The 20,550-nt window shown below is 38.7% G+C and overlaps 1 long non-coding RNA gene across 9 annotated transcripts in view; it reads right to left on the bottom strand.

Moving 5' to 3' along the window:
- LOC133776143 (uncharacterized) overlaps window positions 1-20,550 on the bottom strand; it is a 71,416-nt gene that overhangs the window by 29,282 nt on the left and 21,584 nt on the right. For 6 of the 9 annotated variants that reach the window (XR_009868344.1, XR_009868349.1, XR_009868347.1 and 3 more), the window contains 2 exons: window positions 10,626-10,682; window positions 7,906-8,167 (listed from right to left, as the gene is read on the bottom strand). This is a non-coding gene — a long non-coding RNA (uncharacterized LOC133776143). Of the gene's footprint in view, window positions 1-1,426; window positions 1,852-7,905; window positions 8,168-10,625; window positions 10,683-20,550 lie in introns of those variants that run through there. The other 3 variants (XR_009868350.1, XR_009868348.1, XR_009868352.1) reach the window with 3 other exon arrangements.

Below are 20,550 nucleotides of genomic sequence, written 5' to 3'. Positions count from 1 at the left end.
CGATAGCATAACAACTGAGAATTGAGAAGGACTGAATGGGTTAAGATAGCTCTGATAATTTGGAGACATAAAAGAGCTGCAAAGAGAATTTAGATGACTTCCATCAAGTTGATATCACCAAAAAAATGCCACCCAAGAAGGCCTAAATTTAATAGTAGTAGGGTTAGCTTATAATAGGATATTGATGACATTAACAGGTCACACAATTGAATTAAAATGCATCATCAACTAAAACAATGTATATTTTTTATAACATCAATAATACATACACAATCAATACATACATACACATGTATTCAGAATAAAAAATAAAATACAGAATCAAATACAATACAGAATAAAAAATAAATACGTGTGTTAGTATTTAACCTATATTCTGATTACTGTAAGTAGCAGTGAGCAATAACGTAGGGGCAACAATAGCATGACAAATATATACAAAAAACTATGTGAACTAATGTGTCCTAAGTGTGCACTAAACTTGATAAGTGAAAGAAAAGATCAACAATGGTAAGCAAAGAAAATATTGAGCCCTTTACCAGAAAAATCTTAATGAAAGCTACTCACATCTATAGCTACTCTTAAAAATATGAATTATCAAAAGTTTATTTATACTTATAAACCACCAGAAAAGTTAAAACTATAGCACATGGAAAAAGAGAATGATATGGGCCAAAAATCCTTTTGATGAACTGTATACATAAAAGTGGACAAGAAAATTATCACAATTTTGCATATGTTGAAGACCTTCCAATGTAAAAGTCAAGCAACACACTGATAGGTTTAGTCATAGGCTGGCCTTCCATTAGGTTACCGATCATATACTCAGGTGATAAGAATAAATTCAAAGAGGGGGGGCTGGCGCTGTGGCGCAGCAGGTTAAAGCCCTGGCCTGAAGCGCCAGCATCCAATATGGGCGCCACTTATGGTCCTGGCTGCTCCTCTTTTAATCCAGCTCTCTGCTGTGGCCTAGGAAAGTAGTAAAAGATGGTCCAAGTCCTTGGGCCCCTGTGTCCAAATGGTAGACCGGGAAGAAGCTCCTGGCTCCTGGCTTAGGATCAGTGCAGCTCTGACTGCTGCGGCCATCTGAGGAGTGAACCAGTGAATGGAAGACCTCTCTTGTTTGTCTCTACCGCTCTCTGTAACTGTCTTTCAAATAAATAAAAATAAATCTTTTAAAAAAATTCAAAGAGGGGATGGCATTTGTCATGGTGAGTTGAACCACTTCCTGTGACACCAGCATCCCATATGGTGCTGGTTCATGACCCAGCTGTTCCAGTTCCAATCCAGCTCCTTATTAATAGCCTGGGAAAGCAGTTGAATATGTCACAAGTACTTGTGCCTTTACCACCCATGTGCAAGACCCTAAAAAGCACCTGGCTCCTGGCTTTGGCCTGCCCCAACTTCAGCTCTAGCTATTGTGGCCATTGGAGGAATGAAGCAGCAGTTAGAAAAAAAAATTTTTTTAAAGATTTATTTATTTAATTTGTAAGTCAGAGTCACACAGTGTGGGAAGGAAAAGCAGAGAGAGAGAGAGAGAGAGAGAGAGAGAGAGAGAGGTCCTCCATTTGCTGGTTTATTCCACAATTGGTCACAATGGCCGGAGCTGTGCTGATCCAAAGCCAGGAGCCAGGAGCTTCCTCCAGGAATCCCACGCCGGTGTAGGAGCCCAAGGACTTGGGTCATCTCTCATGGCTTTCCCAGGCCATAGAAGAGAGCTGGATCAGAAGTGGAGCAGCCAGGATTCGAACCTGCACCCATATGGGATGCCAGAACTGCATGAGGCGTCTTTATCCACTCTGCCTTTGCCACAGCACCGGCCCCGAAAATCTTAATCTTGTCCCTCTCTTTCTGTAACACTCAAATAAAAAAGAAAAGAGAAGAAAAAAAAAAATAAACTGAAAAACAAAACAAAATTTTCAAAAGAGGTGTACCAGTTAAAATAAAAATTATACTTTCCTTACTGTGAATATAATTCAGCTACTTGATAATGACAATAATAATGCGACAAGCACATAAAAGAGATTCTTGTCAATTTTTAGTCCATTACTTCTACATTAAAAAGAAAATAAGAGCAAATTAAGGAATAGAAGTAGACCAAAGATCATTCAAATAAGCAGAAGAACTTTAAAGCAGATGTTTGTATCTAGAGCTAGACCTTCAAAATTTATATATACATAAACATATATTAATATATATTACCTATATACTTATATATTATTTATCATCAGGAAAATATAGTTTAGAGTTCCCTAATAGTCCAGTTCCTGATTATGAGATTGTGGAGTGAAGCACTAGATTGTGACTCACATTGTCTGTCCCTCTGGGTCTCCATACCTATTTTTTAAAATTAAATTAAAAAATATAATTCAAGGATCAAAAATCATTTCAAGATCCTGCCACTTAATCACATAATTGCCAAGACATGTACAGTATCTAGACCCACAGTGGAAAACTTGAATAATCAACAAAATTGAAGAAACAATGACTCAGAGTTCTATAAAAATCCAATAATGCATATATATTTATATATAACTTTACATATATTATATTTATATATGTATGCATATATTACCTTGAGGAGAGAGAATGATTAACCTTGACTAGGATAGCACTAAGACATTATGTATATGAAGGTTTCCAGGACACCTATAGAATGTTGTGGGTGATGATGATCTCACAATGAAAATTTAAATCATCATGGCCATCAGTTCATAGAGCTGGGAATGGTCTAGAATATGATTAGTGAAAAAAGTGAGCTCCATTAACTCAAAGATGAAACAAAAAATTAAATTTCCCAAGTGAAACAATATCAAGTTCCATAAAAGTCCTTAAAATCTAAAATAATACAAAACAAAGAGTCCCTGCTAATGAGAGAGATGGACCTGACCCAAGATTATACTCAGATACTGTGAACTAAAATTTGCTTGGACAAGTTCCAGATTTTAGAAAATTTATTTCCAAACATTGATAAAGCAAATCGAGTCTTCCTGAAGTTTTCAGTGCTAGAATTGGCACAAATTAGGTTATTGAATTTTTTCTGATGGTTATAACAAATTCAAATGCAACATGAAAAATATAAAAAATGTGTGCCTTCCCATATACATTGTATTCTGACTACTGGCTGTACCAATGGGAAATCTGGTAGGTGCAGAAATAGTAACACAAGGAGGTGTAATACAGATTAAAATAGTAATAAAATTACATTTTAAAATGATTAATCTTAACACCATCTGAGAAAGATACACAGAGAGTACAAAATAAATGTGAGCTCCTTGGGATGTAAGGCACCATTACTAAGATAACAGATGTTGGAGTCAAAAACTGTAGAAGACATCACCAAATCTGATTTGTACTTCTATTGGCACACAAACATGACAAAAGTGACACTTTTTCAAAAGCTACAGACACTTTAATTTGTCTTAAAATCATGAAACAATGAACTATAATCCTGTAAGAGAAATGATAGGTCTTTTATCAGATGTTTAGTCGACATAACTGATCATTCTTACATATAAAGGTTATTAAAGTTTCTGTGTCAAGGAGGACTTGCATGGATGGCTCATGCTTTACTTGCAGCACCGTTCAAGCACATTGTACCCAATAATTCAAGATTTGATTTAACAAAGTAGCTGAAATGAGAGCAGCAGTGCTATTTCACAAGTAGGACATATATCTAATCTTCCAGAGTTTATTAAAATAAAATTAATATATTTATTTTAGTTTTGAATAACTGGAAATGAATCCCAATTATAAACTTCTTAGGGATAAAGATTTTCCCACAGAACTAAACATATCCCTATGTAAAACTGTGACTATGAAAAACCTATATGTACAAAATTAACTCTATAAAATTTAACCAGTATAAAACTATGTATGTACCCAAATACTTACATTACCAATGAAATTCTCAGCACATTATGTTGCTTGTTAGTTCACAAAATGGTTGCTATATTTATGTTTTTTTATATTGTTCTGATGTTAAAAATCACTGTCAGCTAAGCAACAAGTAATGCATAATCAAGGTCCTACTTATAAAAGGGTTATACTTGCAGTGGGAGCACAGGTGAACATAACAACAAAAAGGAAGTGACAAGAAAAGTTGACTGGTACATTCTCTGAAATGTACTCCTGCAATTGACAAGGAAGTACAAATGATAGAACATGTAATTGATAAAATGAAAAATATATTGTATGTAGTTCAGGAAACAGAACTAAGTTTCTATGTTCATTAGCTGAAAATTATCTTAAGAGAAAGCTGGAATATTGGTGAAGAAGTTAACAGTTAAAGATTTTGAAAACTGAAGCTGTTAACAGTTCTATCACAAGACCACATATATGCCGCAGTCCGACTGACACAGTAGAGCAATCCATCTGTGAATCTATGTGGTTGTACCAAAGAGTGCCCAAGTGTAATTGTGAAAGGACTTGACAGATTTTTCAACTGAAATTAAATCATTCTGGAAAAGGATACCCAGGGGATATAGAATGTGAGGAAAATAAATATTTTTTAATGTTTAAAAGGACTGCATCTGTGGAATTTAAGTTAAAACACCCTTAGCAGCTGTGCTCTAGAATTTCTCGACAGGAAATAGAGAGAAACTGGGTGGGATGCAGCATTGATTGATTTCCTTGAAATGCATAGAGATTTTACTTGCTTGGAGTAACACTGGAATAGCTGATAGAACTTATTTGGGTGCCACTAAAACTCCTACACGTTTAACCTGTTGAAAATCAGGGATCCTAAAGAATACAAACGTCTAAAAACATCTGAAAATTCCAAGTGACCAAATAAACTACAAATAATCAACAAGGACTCTATGAATCAAAAATCAGACCCTCAGCAGACACCAAATCTATAGGCATCTTAATCAGAACTTCTCAAATTTCCACATTTAAGCTACCCAGTCTGTGGTATTTTGTTATGGCAGCTGTGACACACACTAGATCACCAGCTCTAATCAAGTCTATGCTCCACCTCTGTGCTCTCCTGCACTACTGACCAAAACATTTATGGTAATATTGAAACAGAGTTTTTCTTATACAAGTGTTTATCTAATACCAGTTTTATTTAAGACCCAAGCACAAATTACAAATATTTTTCAAAAGAGTCAATGCCTTTTAAAAGCTATGTAATTGAGGATTATGAGTAATCACATAATATAGCTGAAATTTCTGTAAAAAGAGTACCGGTGAGGTTTAGACATAAGATTACTTTATATAACACATACATGGCCACATCCAAATTTAATATATTAAAAAGGTATAATTCCTGATTATTTATTATGTAATCATTAATGTTTTATCTTCATTTCTGAATCATTTTATTCAGATTCTATATATCAGCTTTGTCTCCCTTACCTGTTAAGCATTCTACCATGTGGTAAATTAACAAAATAATGCTGATAATTACATATTTGAACATTTTTTTCTCTTTTCTTACATATTTTAACATTTAAAAAGATCTTAGAAATCACCTCACCTACCCATCTTCATTTTAAAGGATGAAGAAACAGATGCAGAGAAGTTTAGGTATTTAGTTACTGCAAGTTTTGTCTATGATCAAAGTTAGAGGCCGGTGTCATGGCTCACTAGGCTAATCCTCCGCTGCGGCACCAGTACACCGGGTTCTAGTCCCAATTGGGGCACCGGTTCTGTCCCAGGTGCTCCTCTTCCATCCAGCTCTGTTTTGTGGCCTGGGAAGGCAGTAGAGGATGGCCCAAGTCCTTGGACCCTGCACCCGCATGGGAGACCACAAGGAAGCACCTGGCTCCTGGCTTTGGATCAGCATAGCAGCCATTTGGGGGGTGAAGCAACAGAAAAAAAGGAAGACCTTTCTCTCTGTCTCTCTCACTGTCTAACTCTGTCAAAAAAAAAAAAGTTAGATATAGCTTTTGTGAGAATTAAAATTTATATAATTTGGAAATTGCCCATTTTGAAAAGAAATAGAAAATCAAGTAAGAAATTTAAGACTGACTTTGAATGTAAAGAGAAATCTAGAAAAAGCAAATACCATGAATATGGCTATTATAAAATCCAGAAAATAGCATTACTATTATGAAACTGTCTCATGGATATCTGCAATACTTTTTTCTTTATATTAGCTACATATTTCTTGATCATCTCTTCATGTTACAATTGTGTAAAGCCATTTTCTAAATAAAATATAGAAAGATCATCAGATTCTCCTATAATAACATTGGTGGGAATTTGGCTTTTATTATTGATGATTTAGTTTCTTTCAGCTTCATATTAATTATTGGTATTGCCACACCTGTAACTTGCACACCATTTTTTTCCCTGTTCAGCCCATGAAAGCCTTTGGAAAACTTCTTTCTTTCATCTACCTGAACAAAGAAATTTCCCAACCCACCCATCAACCTTAAACTGACTATGAGCCTATGTTACTGTGGTATTCCAAGCAGGGAGCAAAGCAGACTGTCTCAGATCCTTCTCTTGGAATCCATGATGGCATCTGTATTCCAGGGCACAGGGCCGTTTGGAAATAATCCTGGCTGCCCACCACTCTGCTCTCAATCCAAGGATCAGAATATCAAGAGGATCTAAGCTTAGTAGGTGACTGACGCCGTGCCACCTGAGAAGAGCATGGTGAGACTTGCAAGGAGCCAAAGGCAAGTGACAAGCCTAGAGGTTAAGCTTCATTAATTTTAAAGATTCATTTATTTATTTGAAAAACAGATGGGGAGGGCGGTGTGCGGGGGAGAGATGTTTCATCCAACAGTTCACTACCCAAATAGCTACAATGACCAAGGCTGGACCAGGCTGAAGCCAGGAGCCAGGAGCTTTATCTTGGTCCCACACAGGTGGCAGGGTCCAAGTACTTGGGAAATCTTCCAAGGCCCTTTAGCAGGGAGCTGGATCACAAGTGAAGCAGCCAGGATTTTAACTGATGTCCATATGGGATGCTGGTGTCATAGGCGACAGCTTAACACACTGCACTACAATGCTGGCCCTAAGCTTTTTGAATTTACAGTCCATCTGCACCTGCCTACGGCAGTTCTTTTACCAGAAGCCATACATTGTTTTTCATTTTCCTAACTGACCTGATAAATACTCAGGTAAAATTAACGACAGCAAATACTGAGAAATCAGCCTAAGTTGTTTGTATCCCCTGTGTATAGCAGCTCAATTCACAATAGTTAAGGTTTGGAACCAACCCAGATGTCCATTAGCTGATGTAAAGAAGATGCTTTTATATGCACTATGGAATACTAAATCCTGCATTTTGCATCAAAATGGATACAACTAGAGACCATTATGCTTAGTGAAATAAGCCATTCCCAAAAAGACAACCACATGCTTTCTCTGATATGCAGTAGTTAATAGAGAATACAAAAGAGCATAAGGGTGAAACTGAAAAATTATGATTTTATTATTGTTTATAGCTCTTGTCTATGTTCCTGTGGAACAGTGGTCTTTCTACTTTTTACTTGTTGAATATTATAGTTAGTAGTGCATGGAGCCTGTAATTATAAAGTAAATTGAGTGTGTTATTGTAAAAATTAAAGGAACAAAAGAAAGAATGAAAGGAGGAGGAATTGAGGGAGGGTGGGAGGGAACTATGGTTATAGTATTAGACCTGTGCTATGAAATACATTAATAAATATTAAAAATAGAGTTTGTGATTACCTTATATGTACCCAAACCACAAGTCCCTGAGGTTAAAATAAGCTAGCAATAAATAATCAAAAACTATTTCTCTGGCTCAAAGTTCTGTCCCATGTTTTAATAGTTCAGCGCCTGATTCACTTAGCTCCTTCTTGACATCTATGTCACAGCATCTCTTCCCACTTCTAGACACATGGTTGGCTATGTAGCTCCCAGTCCTCAGTTACATTCCTTGTTGCACTCTGCACAGGTTGTATACCTTGGACTTTCACTCACCTAGGCCTCTGCCAGCTGCTGATGACCTCCATATGGGTGGGCATTCATCCTATTGATAGATCACCTCAGTCAACATTTCCAACAAGACTGTTATTCTGCACTTTGTTCCCATCGTGCCTGTCCAAATTCTTCTAAGCATTACCAGGCAGTTCTGCCATTTGCTTGCAGGGCCTGCAGAGTTCAGTGAGATATCATTCTGAGTTGTGGAAGTATTTCTGAATTATTAATGGTAGTTTTAATCGCAGCCTTCCATCCTCAAAGTCTAGATAAAACAGGCAAAGCAAACACACTTCAGTCCTTAGATTTATTATGCGGTGCCTGCAATTTCATAAGGAAATATTTTATTTTGTACTTTCACTTTAGAAATTGACATAAAGTTTAATATTAGCATACTCTGGAGCATCTCAAGCAAAACATCCTTGCAGTGGAATCCTGCTGTAGAGTCCAAATACAGCTTGCTCTGTAAGTACTGAAAAAGTTAAGAAACCTGCCTGCCTTTCCACCTTTTCTCCTTCCTTCCCTCTTTCCTTTCTTCCACCTCATATGAGCAGTAAGCATATCCTTAGAGTTGAACCCAATCTGGGCCCATGAATACATGCTTTGAGCCACAACTATCCCAGACCTCAGAGAGCACACAGTCTGAACATTTAAAATTTGCATTTGCAACAACTGTGAGCTGTTCAATAGTTTTGAGAGAGGAAACAGGTGTGAGAATGGAACTGCTGCATGGTACACAGCAAAGTTGTGCAGATTCTCAAGGAGAGATGAGATTGCACAATAACTGTAGTCTTCTGATTCTGCTGCCAAAATAATGAGATGGGATGGAAAAGAAGAGTCTTTAATTTTTAGTCTTTCAAATATATGAACTGTGAATCTGCATTATTTTTTCTTTTTGCAGTTATATTAAGTGTTGTAGGCATCCAGCGTGTCTACCTAGTTTTTTAAGGTTGCATTAGTTGTATTAATTTACCAAATACTTTTAAAGTACTTAAAACATGCTAGGCACTATATTAAGTGTTTAAAAATATCAACTCTATTGACATATATGTTGGATACACTGTGAGTAAAAATAATGCAATAAAAGTTTGGATATTCAAAGAATACATTTTGTTTACCCTTTATGGAGCCACTCAAATTTGAAATATCTTTTTGTAGATGAGAGTTCTGATGAGAATATATACAAGATCTAAACAGCAAATATTCAGGGGGCCAGCACTGTGGCACAGCAGGTTAAAGCCCTGGCCTGCAGTGCCCTCATCCCTTATGGGTGCCAGTTCAAGACCCAGTTGCTTCACTTCCAATTCAGCTCTCTGCTATGGCCTGGAAAAGCAATAGAAGAAGGTCCAAGTGCTTGGGCCCCTGTACCCATGAGGGAGACTCAGAAGAAGCTCCTGGCTTCTGGCTTCAGATCGGCACAGCTCCAGACATTGTGGTCATTTGCTGAGTGAACCAGCAGATGGAAGACCTCTCTCTCTCTCTGCTCTCCTTCTCTCTATAACTCTTTCAAATAAATAAAATAAATTTTTAAAAAATAGCAAATATTCAAACATATAAACCTTCTCCAACACAAAATGTTTTTTTGTCTTGGTCTCATAATCAAGTCTGTCTGTTCATATTGTCCACAGGAAGCTCTTTGGCTCCAAGTGGAAATAGACATATGGGACATTGTGCCTCCCAGCACCAAACAGCCCCAGGGTTGTGTTAATACTGAGGGAAGCCTAGGTGAGCTTGACCCCTGCAGCCCCAACACTAAAGCTTAAAACAAGATTTCTACTTATTAAAGGGCATGAGCTTTATCAATAGTTGCTGGGCTGGCCTAGCCCGGTAATAGGATTTCTACATAAATAATACTCTAAAATTTTCATTGCAATAATATGTGCCTGTCATAATTCAGCAAACAAATTGTAGATAAAGAGGGCTGTGGCAAATTAAGACATTGCTTGGGATGCCCACATCCTATACCAAAACATCAGTTCATGTCCTGGGTCCTCTTCCTCCAATCTAGTTTTCTGTAAATATTCATGTGGGACAGCACATGGTGGCCCAAGTACTTGGGTTCTTGCCACCTATGTGGGAGACCCAGATGGAGTTCCTGGCTCACAGATTCAGCCTGGCTCAGCTCTGATTCTTGCAGGCATTGAGGATGAAAGATCTCTCTCACCCTCACCCTCATTCTCTATCCCTTCGCTGTCTGTCACTCTACCTTTCAAATTAATTAATTAAAAATATTGTAGATAAAGAAAAATTTCACTGTTTCTTTCATTTGGTCTCCCTCTTTCTTTTCTGATTCTTCTCTAGTTTGCTTTCAAACACTGACAACTTCATTCAGGAATCAAAAATTTAAAGTAGATCATAGTAAAAATTCAAATAAATGGAGGAGGGAGGGTGGCAGCATGCACAGGAGGGTGGGAAGTACCACTATGCACCCAAGTCTGTATATATTATGTACACTGAATTTGTTCAACTTGAAAACTAAGTAAAGACATTAATTTTAAAAAAGAATGTCACAGTACACAGGTCTTGGAGCTTTAAGATCAGGGAAAAGATAGCCATTTGTGAAGACAGTCTTTCTTCCTTTAGAATAAGTTTCAAGAATATTTAGATACAGGTTTTAAAATGTTAATAAAACCTGTAAAAATTTCTTTCAAATTAATTAATTAAACATATTATAATTTTTACAGCAATTCAAAAATCTGTAAGAATGTTGATTCAAAACATACCTAGTCCACTTCCAGTCAGGATAATAGCAGGAACTGAATTTCTTCTACCTGAAAGAACTTCAAACAACATGCACTAAACAACATTGTACATTGACACTGAAGGAAAGTCATCCACAAGTGATGGGAAACAGATGAAGCAAGATATACAGTTGCCTCAATTTCAGGGTGAGGGGCCCAGACATACTCCAGTTGCCTTTCTGACTAGAAGGTAGAGATTAGGACTCAGGGGAGCTAAGTCAGCTAGAACTCACAACACAGAATGATAGAGGAAAATGTACAGACAGAATTCTGGAGATTAGCAAGTACTTGGGCCATAAAATGCTGCTTTCCTAAGCACATCAACAGGGAGCTGGGATGGAAGTGGTATAGACAGGACTTGAACTGGTGCCCACATGGGATGCCAGCCTTGCAGACAGTGACTTAACCCATTAAGCCACAATACCAGCACCAGATGTGCTGATTTTGACAACAGGAATGAGGTAAAAGAGGAATGGTGGAGTGGCAGCATTCCCAGGGGAGAGTTGGAGAGAAGTAAGTAGTGAAACACTTCTGAAAGAGGAGAGATACCATGGAGCGTGATGAAGGTCAAGCATGAAGCAGTGAGCCAACACACTACCAGTGATACCCACAGCCAAGGGCTGGAAGAGACGCCATCTCCTTGAAGTGAGGTGAGACGAGACTGTGGCAGTCTATACCACTGGTGACACTGCCTCAGGGAGAACATTGTAGAACATACTGACTGAGTCTGGCCTGGAGTGCTAGTCAGGGGCAACGTGCCCACCTAACCAAGTGAAGGGAGAATACATTTCTTTTTCCCCATTCCCCAAAAGGGCAGCTGGCAACTTGTAGGGAGGAAATGTCATCTTAATAATATGAGTAAAGGGGCCGGTACAGTGGAGCAACCGGTTAAAGCCCTGGCCTGTAGCACTGGCATCTCATATGGGCACCGGTTCCGGTCCTGGCTGCTCCACTTCCCATCCAGCTCTCTGCTATGGCCTAGGATAGCAGTAGAAAATCGCAAAGTCCTTGGGTCCCTGCATCCACGTGGGAGGCCCAGAAGAATCTCCTGGCTCCTGGCTTTGGATCGGTGCAGCTCTGGCCATTGCAGCCAATTGGGGGGTGAACCAGCTGATGGAAGACCTCTCTCTCTGTCTCTCTCTCTCTCTCTCTCTGCCTATGCTTCTCTCTGTGTGTAACTCTGACTTTCAAATAAATAAATAAATCTTAAAAAAAGGAATCAGACTGAAATGTTAGATATGAAAAACTCGATAGATCAAACAGAAAATACAGTGGAAAGCCTTAAAATGGACTTTGTGAGGCAGAAGAAAGAGTATCAGAGTTAAAAGACAAATCCTTGAAAATAGACTCAAAACAAGAAGAAGAAAAATGGAAAACAGAGTTTGAGGTTTATGGGAGATTACCAAATAACCAAACATACATGTCTTAGGAGTTCTGGAAAGTATGGAAAGAGAATGGATTAGAAGATCTATTCAGTGAAATGGTAGCACAAAATTCACCTAATGTGGAGAAAGACAGAGACACCCAGTACAGGAAGCACATAAAATTCCTACTAGACATGATCTGAAAGCATTTTCACCACAACACATTATAGTCAAACTTTGAACAGTAAAACATATAGAAAAGATTCTAAAATGTGCACAAGAGTAATGTCAGATTACTGTCAAAGAATACTCAATTAGACTAACAGCTTATTTCTCATCAGAAACGCGCAAACTAGGAGAGAGTGGAGAGACATAGGTCATGTCCCAAAAGGAAAAAAAAAAGAAGCTGTCAACCCAAAATATCTTTATAAATAAAGATGAATTAAAGACCTTCCAAAGTAAAAAGAAATAGAAAGAACTTGTCAACACCTCACCAGCTTTATAAAAGATACTAAAGGATGTGCTAAACACAGAAATAGAGAATGACAGTCATCATTATGAAAGAATGTGAAGACAGAACATCTCCAAGTAAAAGTACAAAAGAAATCCAAAGAAAACAATTGGAATATTTATGGGAAAATGGCAGAACTGTCATTATTTATCAATAATAACTTTGGAAGTAGGTGCCTTACATTCTCCAATTAAAAGATACAGAATGACTGAAAGGAATAAAAACAAGACCCATCTATTTGCTGCCTACAAAAAAAAAAAAAAAAAAGAAAAGAAAAAAACCTTAAAACCTCATCAACAAAGATACACACATACTAAAAGAGAAAGGATGGAAAAAATATTTCATGTTACTGGAAAGCAAAAATGAGCATGTGTAGCCATCTTAATGTCAGAAAAAATACACATGAATACAAAATCTCTCAACAGAGACAAAGAAGGACAATTTATAATGATTAAGGGAACATGTGACTAGAGCAAATGTATATTTACCCAAAGCCAGGGCACCTTGCTATTTAAAACCAATGTTAATAGATAAAAAGAGAGACAGAGTTCAATACAATGATATTGCAGGACTTCAACACCCCACTTTCATCACTGGACAGATCAACTAGAAAAATAATCAACAAAGAAACAGAGATAATCCAAACTATGGATCAAAAGGACCTAATTAATATCTACAGAACATTTCATCTCACAGCTGCAAAATACACATTCTGTTCAGCAGTGCATGGAACTTTCTCTAAGATAGACTATATGATAGGACATAAAGTAAGTCTCAACAAATTCAAAAATAATTGAAATCATAGCACTATCTTTTCTAACCACAATGGAATGAAACTGGAAATTAACAACCTAAGAAACTCTAGAAAATATATAGCAACATGGAGACTGAAGAACATGCTCCTGAATGAACATGGTGTCATAGCAAAAATCAAAAGGAAAATTAAAAAAAATCCTAGAAATAAAGGAAGATGATGACACACATGTCAAATCTTATGGGATACAGCAAAAGCAGTGTTAAGAGAGAAATTTATAGAAATTAGTGCCCATATCAAGAAATTAGAAAGCCATTAAATAAATGATCTAACAATGCATCTTAAGGACCTAGAAAAACAACAACAAACCAAATCCAAAATTAGTTGGAGGAAATAATTAATTAAAACTAGAAAGTAAATAAAATAAAATTTAAAAAATACAAAATATCAGTGAAATGAAGAACCAATTTTGGAAAAGGAAAAAAATGACGCACCATTGGTCCAACTAACCAAAGAAATGAATATGTAAATTAATAAAATAAGAGATGAAAAAGGAGATGTTACAACAGACAACACAGAAATAAAGGAATAATCAGGAATCACTACAAACAGCTATATGCCAACAAATTGGAAAATCAAGAAGAAATGTATAGATTTCTGGGCACACATAACCTACAAAAACTGACTCATAAAGACAAAGAAAACCTAGACAGACCAATGAAAAAGAAGGAGATTTGAAATAGTAATAAAAAATAGCTTAGTTACACATGTCATGACACTGTGAAAATGTAAGTCCTTACACCAGGATGGTGCTCTCTGACCCTGAGTGGGTCTGAGCATTAAAGGGAGGAATGTGGTAGAGGCTTTACTGAGGTGAAACAGAAAAAATCCTACCCTAGGAAGGATCCACATCTGATTGCAATGTAACTAGGATTCTGCTTGTTGGCACAAAGTGATGATGTTAACTCTTGCCATACAGCATGTAACTCAGTATGTGGGTAGAAAAAACAATATTAGCAACCATGTATGCATGCACAGTATTGTGTGTAACATTAGAATATCCAATGAAATGTATTTGTCTAACTAAATATGGGAGAAAAAGAAACTAAGATGATATATAAGAAAATGTCCCTCTTTGGGGCTCAGGCTTTGGATAAAAATCCAACTGGAGGGGGCCAGAACTGTGGCATAGCAGGCAAAGCCACTGCCTGCAGTGCTAGCAACCCATATGGGCACTGGTTCAAGTCCTGGTTACTCCACTGCCAATCCAGCTCTCTGCTATGGCCTGGCAAAGTAGTAGAAGATGGCCCAAGTCCTTGGGCCCCTGCCCCCTGTGTGGGAGACACAAAAGAAAGTTTCTGGCTCCTGGCTCCAGATCGGCCCAACTCCACCCAGTGCAGCCATTCTGAGGACTGAACCAGTCTCTCTCTCTCTGCCTTCACTTCTGCCTCTGCCTCTCTGTTACTCTATCTTTCAAATAAATAAAATAAATCTTTAGAAAAAATATAGTCAATATCCCCTTGACTGGGTCAACAGCTTCCTAATTTCTTTGTATGGTTGCACCCAACCCCTTTTGACCATCAGCTTAAAATTGCCCTGGTTGGTCAGCGCCGCGGCTCACTAGGCTAATAATACTCCACCTGCGGCACTGGCACCCCGGATTCTAGTCCCAGTTGGAGCACTGGTTCTGTCCCAGTTGCTCTTCTTCCAGTCCAGTTCTCTGCTGTGGCCTGGGAGTGCCCTGCACCCGCATGGGAGACCACAAGGAAGCATCTGGCTCCTGGCTTTGGATCGGCACAGCACACTGGTCGTAGTGGCCATTTGGGGGTGAACCAATGGAAGGAAGACCTTTCTCTCTCTCTCTCTCTCTCTCTGTCTAACTCTGCTTGTCAAAAAAAAAAAAAAAAAAAAAAAAACTGCCCTGGCACAGCAGCTTACCATGCTGTGCCACAACACCAGCCCCTCTGTTCCTTTATTAACTGTCAGTATGTACTAAGTGGTCAAAATAGCACCCAAATCTCTTTATTGCATGGTCTTTGAGCAGCACTTAGTGCCATCATTTTCATTCACTCCCCCTCCAAAGTGTTTAAAACTATTAAAAAGTACCAATCATGTAATCATGATAAATTTTCCTGACTGGAAATAAATAATTGGTAAGACTATCTTCAAAACATAATCTGCCTGGAATGTATATGTAGAAGAAAAAGGGGTGGGGATAGACAGGGAATAAACATGTCCAAAGAACTGTCATCCAAAAACAATAGTTTTGAAGTAAACACTCAAGGCATTGCCATTTGCTATGTCGCCTGCTCCAGCACCCCTATAGATAGTGAAAAACAAAGCAGATGTGCTCCAGTTAGTAACAAAGTCCTCCCATGCAAACAACTGAGGTAAAACAGCCATTCCTCAGCTAGCAATCACATAGTTTATTTTTCTAAATAATACATATTTTCAAAGTAGAACTATAGAATTAGACTTAAATAGAATAAATTTGTTTAAAAATCCCAAATGTGGGGCCGGCACTGTGGCATAATGGAGAAAGCCTCCTCCTGCAGTGCCAGCATCTCATATGGGTGACAGTTCAAGTCCCGGCTGCTCCACTGCTGATCACTTCTGATCCAGCTCCCTGCTAATGCTCTTGGGAAAGTAGTGGAAGATGGTAAATACTTGTGCCTCTGCACCTATGTGAAGGAGCTCTTGGCTCCTGGCTTCAGCCTGGCCCAGTCCTGGTCATTGCAGCCATTTTGGGAGTGAACCAGTGGATGGAAAATTGATCTCTCTCTCACTCTCTTTCTCTCTCTTTCTCTTTCTACCTCTCAAATAAATAAATCTTAAAAAAAAATCTCAAATCCAATAATAGATTTCAATATTTACATTAATTTCATTCTATCAGTCTATAACTACCTGACTGCAAAGTCCCCTGCCTCATATATCTGAGGTCTGTCCCTTTACATGAGTAGTAAGTAAGGCATTCACTGCCTTACTGCATTTCCACAGTGAGAGGGCAGTACCAAAGAGAATGCCCCACAGTAAAGCACTTTAGGGTGATCGCTGATAGATAACATGGGTGAGTGCAATACTGACAGAAGCTTCCCACTGGGTGAATGGAAGACCTCAGTTAAGAGGCATCCAGAGTTCCAGAGGGAGGGGATAGTTTTGTTCTCTTCACATTGCTAAGACCGAAGGGCCCAGGACCACCCAACAGTCCAAGGAGCAGCAATGAAAGAACAGAACTGCATAATTCTTCCAAGAAGTAACTAGAAATCTTTAAAAGTTAACCAGTTGAAAGTAAAAAATGCGCTGGCAGGTGGAGCCAAGATGGCGGAAGAGTGAGAGCGTGCACCAGCAGTCCGGGAAAACATAGTTTAACAAAAGTGGAGTTAGTGTACCCCCAGAAGAGACTCAGAAAAAGAACTGCAGAGGAAACTCTTCCGGATCTAGTGGATGTGACACAGAAGACCTACGGGGAGAGCAAGGTGGCCCACTGCCGCGCCGCGCCTCGGGACCGGAGCCGCGAGAGAGGAGCTGCAGGAGCCAGGAACCCAGCCAACCCAGCCACAGAAGCAAAGTCACAGAATTTGAGCCCCCGGTGCTGGAAGGAGAGGTAACCACAGACATTGGCCGGGAAGGTTAGAGCGTGGTCTGAAGTCACACTGGGGGGAAAGTGTACCAGGCTGACTGAAGGAGAGAAAAAAAAAAAAAAGCGAATAAATAGGGGGAACCAGCAGGGTCACTAGCCTCTCTCACCACTCACCTTACAAAGAGCAGGCACCATTTTACATAAGTGAAACAAACTCCGTAACCTAGGCAACCCGGTGAGCTGTGTGGAATTTCTTCCCAACTGAGTCTTAAAAAAAAAAAAAAAGAGAGAGAGAGAGAGAGAGAGCAAGAGAGCAAGCCAGAGAACAATCTGGGTGAGTCACTTTGGGCTCACTCTTAACCCTGAAGAACCAAACAGAGCTCTTTTGCCACACCCAGCAAAGCCTCTAAGGATCCATCAAAAGCAGGCAGTCCACATACTATAGAGTCATAGTATAATGAGATAAAACACCACAGCGAAGGAAACAAAGAACACCTCCAAGATGCCAAACAAACGTAGAAACTAAGGTAACAGAGCAAGGAAGACACTATGATGCCCCCAAATGAAAAAGACACCCCAATTCAAGATTATGAAGATGATGAGATAGAAGAAATGCAAGAAGCAGATCTCAAAAAATTGGTAAGATCATTAAGAAGCTCTCAAAAACAAATTCTTGAACTACAGAAATCCTTGATGGACAAGATAGAAAATCTCTCTCGGGAAAATGAAATATTAAGGAGGAATCAAAATGAAATGAAACAACTAGTAGAACAAGAAACTGTGATAGTGACGAGAAACCATAATGAAATGAAGAATTCAATAGATCAAATGACAAACACATTAGAGAGCCTTAAAAACAGAATGGGTGAAGCAGAAGAGAGAATATCGGACTTAGAAGACAGAGAACAGGAAAGGAAACAGGCAAACCAAAGAAAAGAAGAGGAAATTAGAAATCTAAAAAAAAATATTGTCGGGAATCTATAGGATACTATTAAAAAACCTAACATTCGGTGGCGCCGCAGCTCACTAGGCTAATCCTCCGCTTTGCGGCGCTGGCACACCGGGTTCTAGTCCCGGTCGGGGCACTGGATTCTGTCCCAGTTGCCCCTCTTCCAGGCCAGCTCTCTGCTGTGGCCAGGGAGTGCAGTGGAGGATGGCCCAAGTTCTTGGGCCCTGCACCCCATGGGAGACCAGGATAAACCCCTGGCTCCTGCCATCAGATCAGCGTGGTGCGTCGGCTGCGGCGGCCATTGGAGGGTGACCCAACGGCAAAGGAAGACCTTTCTCTCTGTCTCTCTCTCTCTCACTGTCCACTCTGCCTTTCAAAAAAAAAAAAAAAAAAACCCTAACATTCGGGTCATAGGAGTTCCTGAAGGCATGGAAAGGGAGAAAGGATTAGAAGGCCTTTTTAGTGAGATACTAGCAGAAAATTTCCCAGGTTTGGAGAAGGACAGAGACATCCTAGTACAGGAAGCTCATAGAACCCCTAATATACATGACCAAAAGAGATCCTCACCACGACACGTTGTAATCAAACTCACCACAGTGAAACATAAAGAAAAGATCTTAAAATGTGCAAGAGATAAACGTCAGACCACTCTCAGAGGATCCCCAATTAGACTCACAGCTGACTTCTCATCAGAAACCCTACAAGCAAGGAGGGAATGGCAAGATATAGCCCAGGTACTAAGAGAGAAAAACTGCCAGCCCAGAATATTATATCCTGCAAAGCTCTCATTTGTGAATGAAGGTGAAATTAAGACCTTTCACAGCAAACAGAAATTGAAAGAATTTGTCGCCACTTGTCCAGCCCTGCAAAAGATACTTAAAGATGTGTTACACACAGAAACACAGAAACACGGTCACCAATATGAAAGAAGGTAAAGGAAGGAAACCTCACAGCAAAAGATCACAGGAAATCCAAAAATGGTAGGGCAAAGTTACTACTTATCGATAGTCACATTAAACGTTAAAGGCCTGAACAATCCAGTTAAAAGACACCGATTGGCTGATTGGGTTAAGGAACAAAAACCATCTATTTGCTGCTTACAAGAAACACATCTTTCTAACAAAGATGCACACAGACTGAAAGTGAAAGGCTGGAAAAAGTTATACCATGCCAACAGAAATGAAAAAAGAGTGGGCGTAGCTATCTTAATATCAGATAACATAAATTTTACCACAAAAACTATGAGGAGAGACAAAGAGGGGCACTATATAATGATTAAGGGATCCATTCAACAGGAAGATATAATGATTATCAATGTATATGCACCTAATTACAGGGCACTGGTTTATTTAAAAGACTTGTTAAGGGAATTAAAGGGAGACTTAGACCCCAATACAATAGTACTGGGGGACTTCAATACTGCACTCTCAGAGATAGACAGATCAACAGGACAGAAGATCAACAAGGAGACAGTAGATTTAAATGATGCTATAGCCCAAATGGATCTAACAGATATCTACAGAACATTTCATCCTACATCTAAAGACTTTACATTCTTCTCAGCAGTACATGGAACCTTCTCTAGGATTGACCACATACTAGGCCATAAAGCAAGTCTCAGCAAATTCAAAAATTGCATTGAAAACATATGTATATGAACATGGTCTCATTAAACAGAATTATGAAAAGACGAATTTCTTGTATAAACTATTCAAAACTAGAACAACTTCAGGTTCAACAGTGTCGATAATCAGATCATTTTAACATAGCAGAATCTTGAGTCTTGAAACAAGCGCTAAGTGGGAAGCTAAGTGTTTGTATGTATGAATATATAAAACTACACATTATGAGGGCCAGCGCTGTGGCGTACCAGGTAAAACCACTGCCTGCAGTGCCAGCATCCCATTCAGTCAACAGTTCGATTCCCAGCTGCTCCACTTCTGATCCAGCTCTCTACTATGGCCTGGGAAAGCAATAGAAATTGGCCCAAGTTCTTTGGCCCCTGCACCCATGTGGGAGACCCAGAAGAAGCTCCAGGCTCCTGGCTCCAGATTGGCGCAGCTCCAGCCATTGAAGCCAATTGGGGAGTGAAGCAGCAGATGGAAGACCTCTATCTCTCTCTCTGCCTCTCCTCCTCTCTCTGTGTAACTCTGACTTTCAAATAAACAAATAAATCTTCTAAAAAAAAAACTATACATTATGACTTAATTTCCTATAAATATAAAACTTTCCATAGAATTACTCAACAAATTAATAGAGGCTAACAGCAAATATTAATATGATTAGACAATACTTTACAACAATTAAATTCTTGATATTTATCCTCCTTTTAAAGGAAACGCAAAGTGTGTGAATATGGCTTAAGTGAGGACTATTCAAAGTATGTGTACTGCATTATATTTAATGTACTTTGAAACACAGATCCATAGCAGGCCTCCTACAGGAAGTCAAACACAGAATTTGAGTCTTGAATTTCATGCTCTTCAGTGCTTAAGACCTTGCCATAGGAGCTCCTTGAAAATTCTATCTATATTACAAAATCAACAGACTATAAAAGCTTCATTATATGTAACATAACCATTGGTACATCCCACACTTACAAATATAACCTGTGTTTGCTTCTTTACAGGATATATTAATAAAAGAATGTCAGTCTATGACCAACATATAGAAAAAAATTTTGTTTTGAAGTGTGTAATTCCAATTAAATCTGAGTGGAAACAACAAACAACTGACTCATAGTTAAAGG

Source organism: Lepus europaeus, chromosome 17 (assembly GCF_033115175.1).
Source record: "Lepus europaeus isolate LE1 chromosome 17, mLepTim1.pri, whole genome shotgun sequence".
Taxonomy (NCBI): domain Eukaryota; kingdom Metazoa; phylum Chordata; class Mammalia; order Lagomorpha; family Leporidae; genus Lepus; species Lepus europaeus.
Note: the sequence above shows the minus strand (reverse complement) of the source record. Positions and strands in the feature narration are given on the sequence as shown.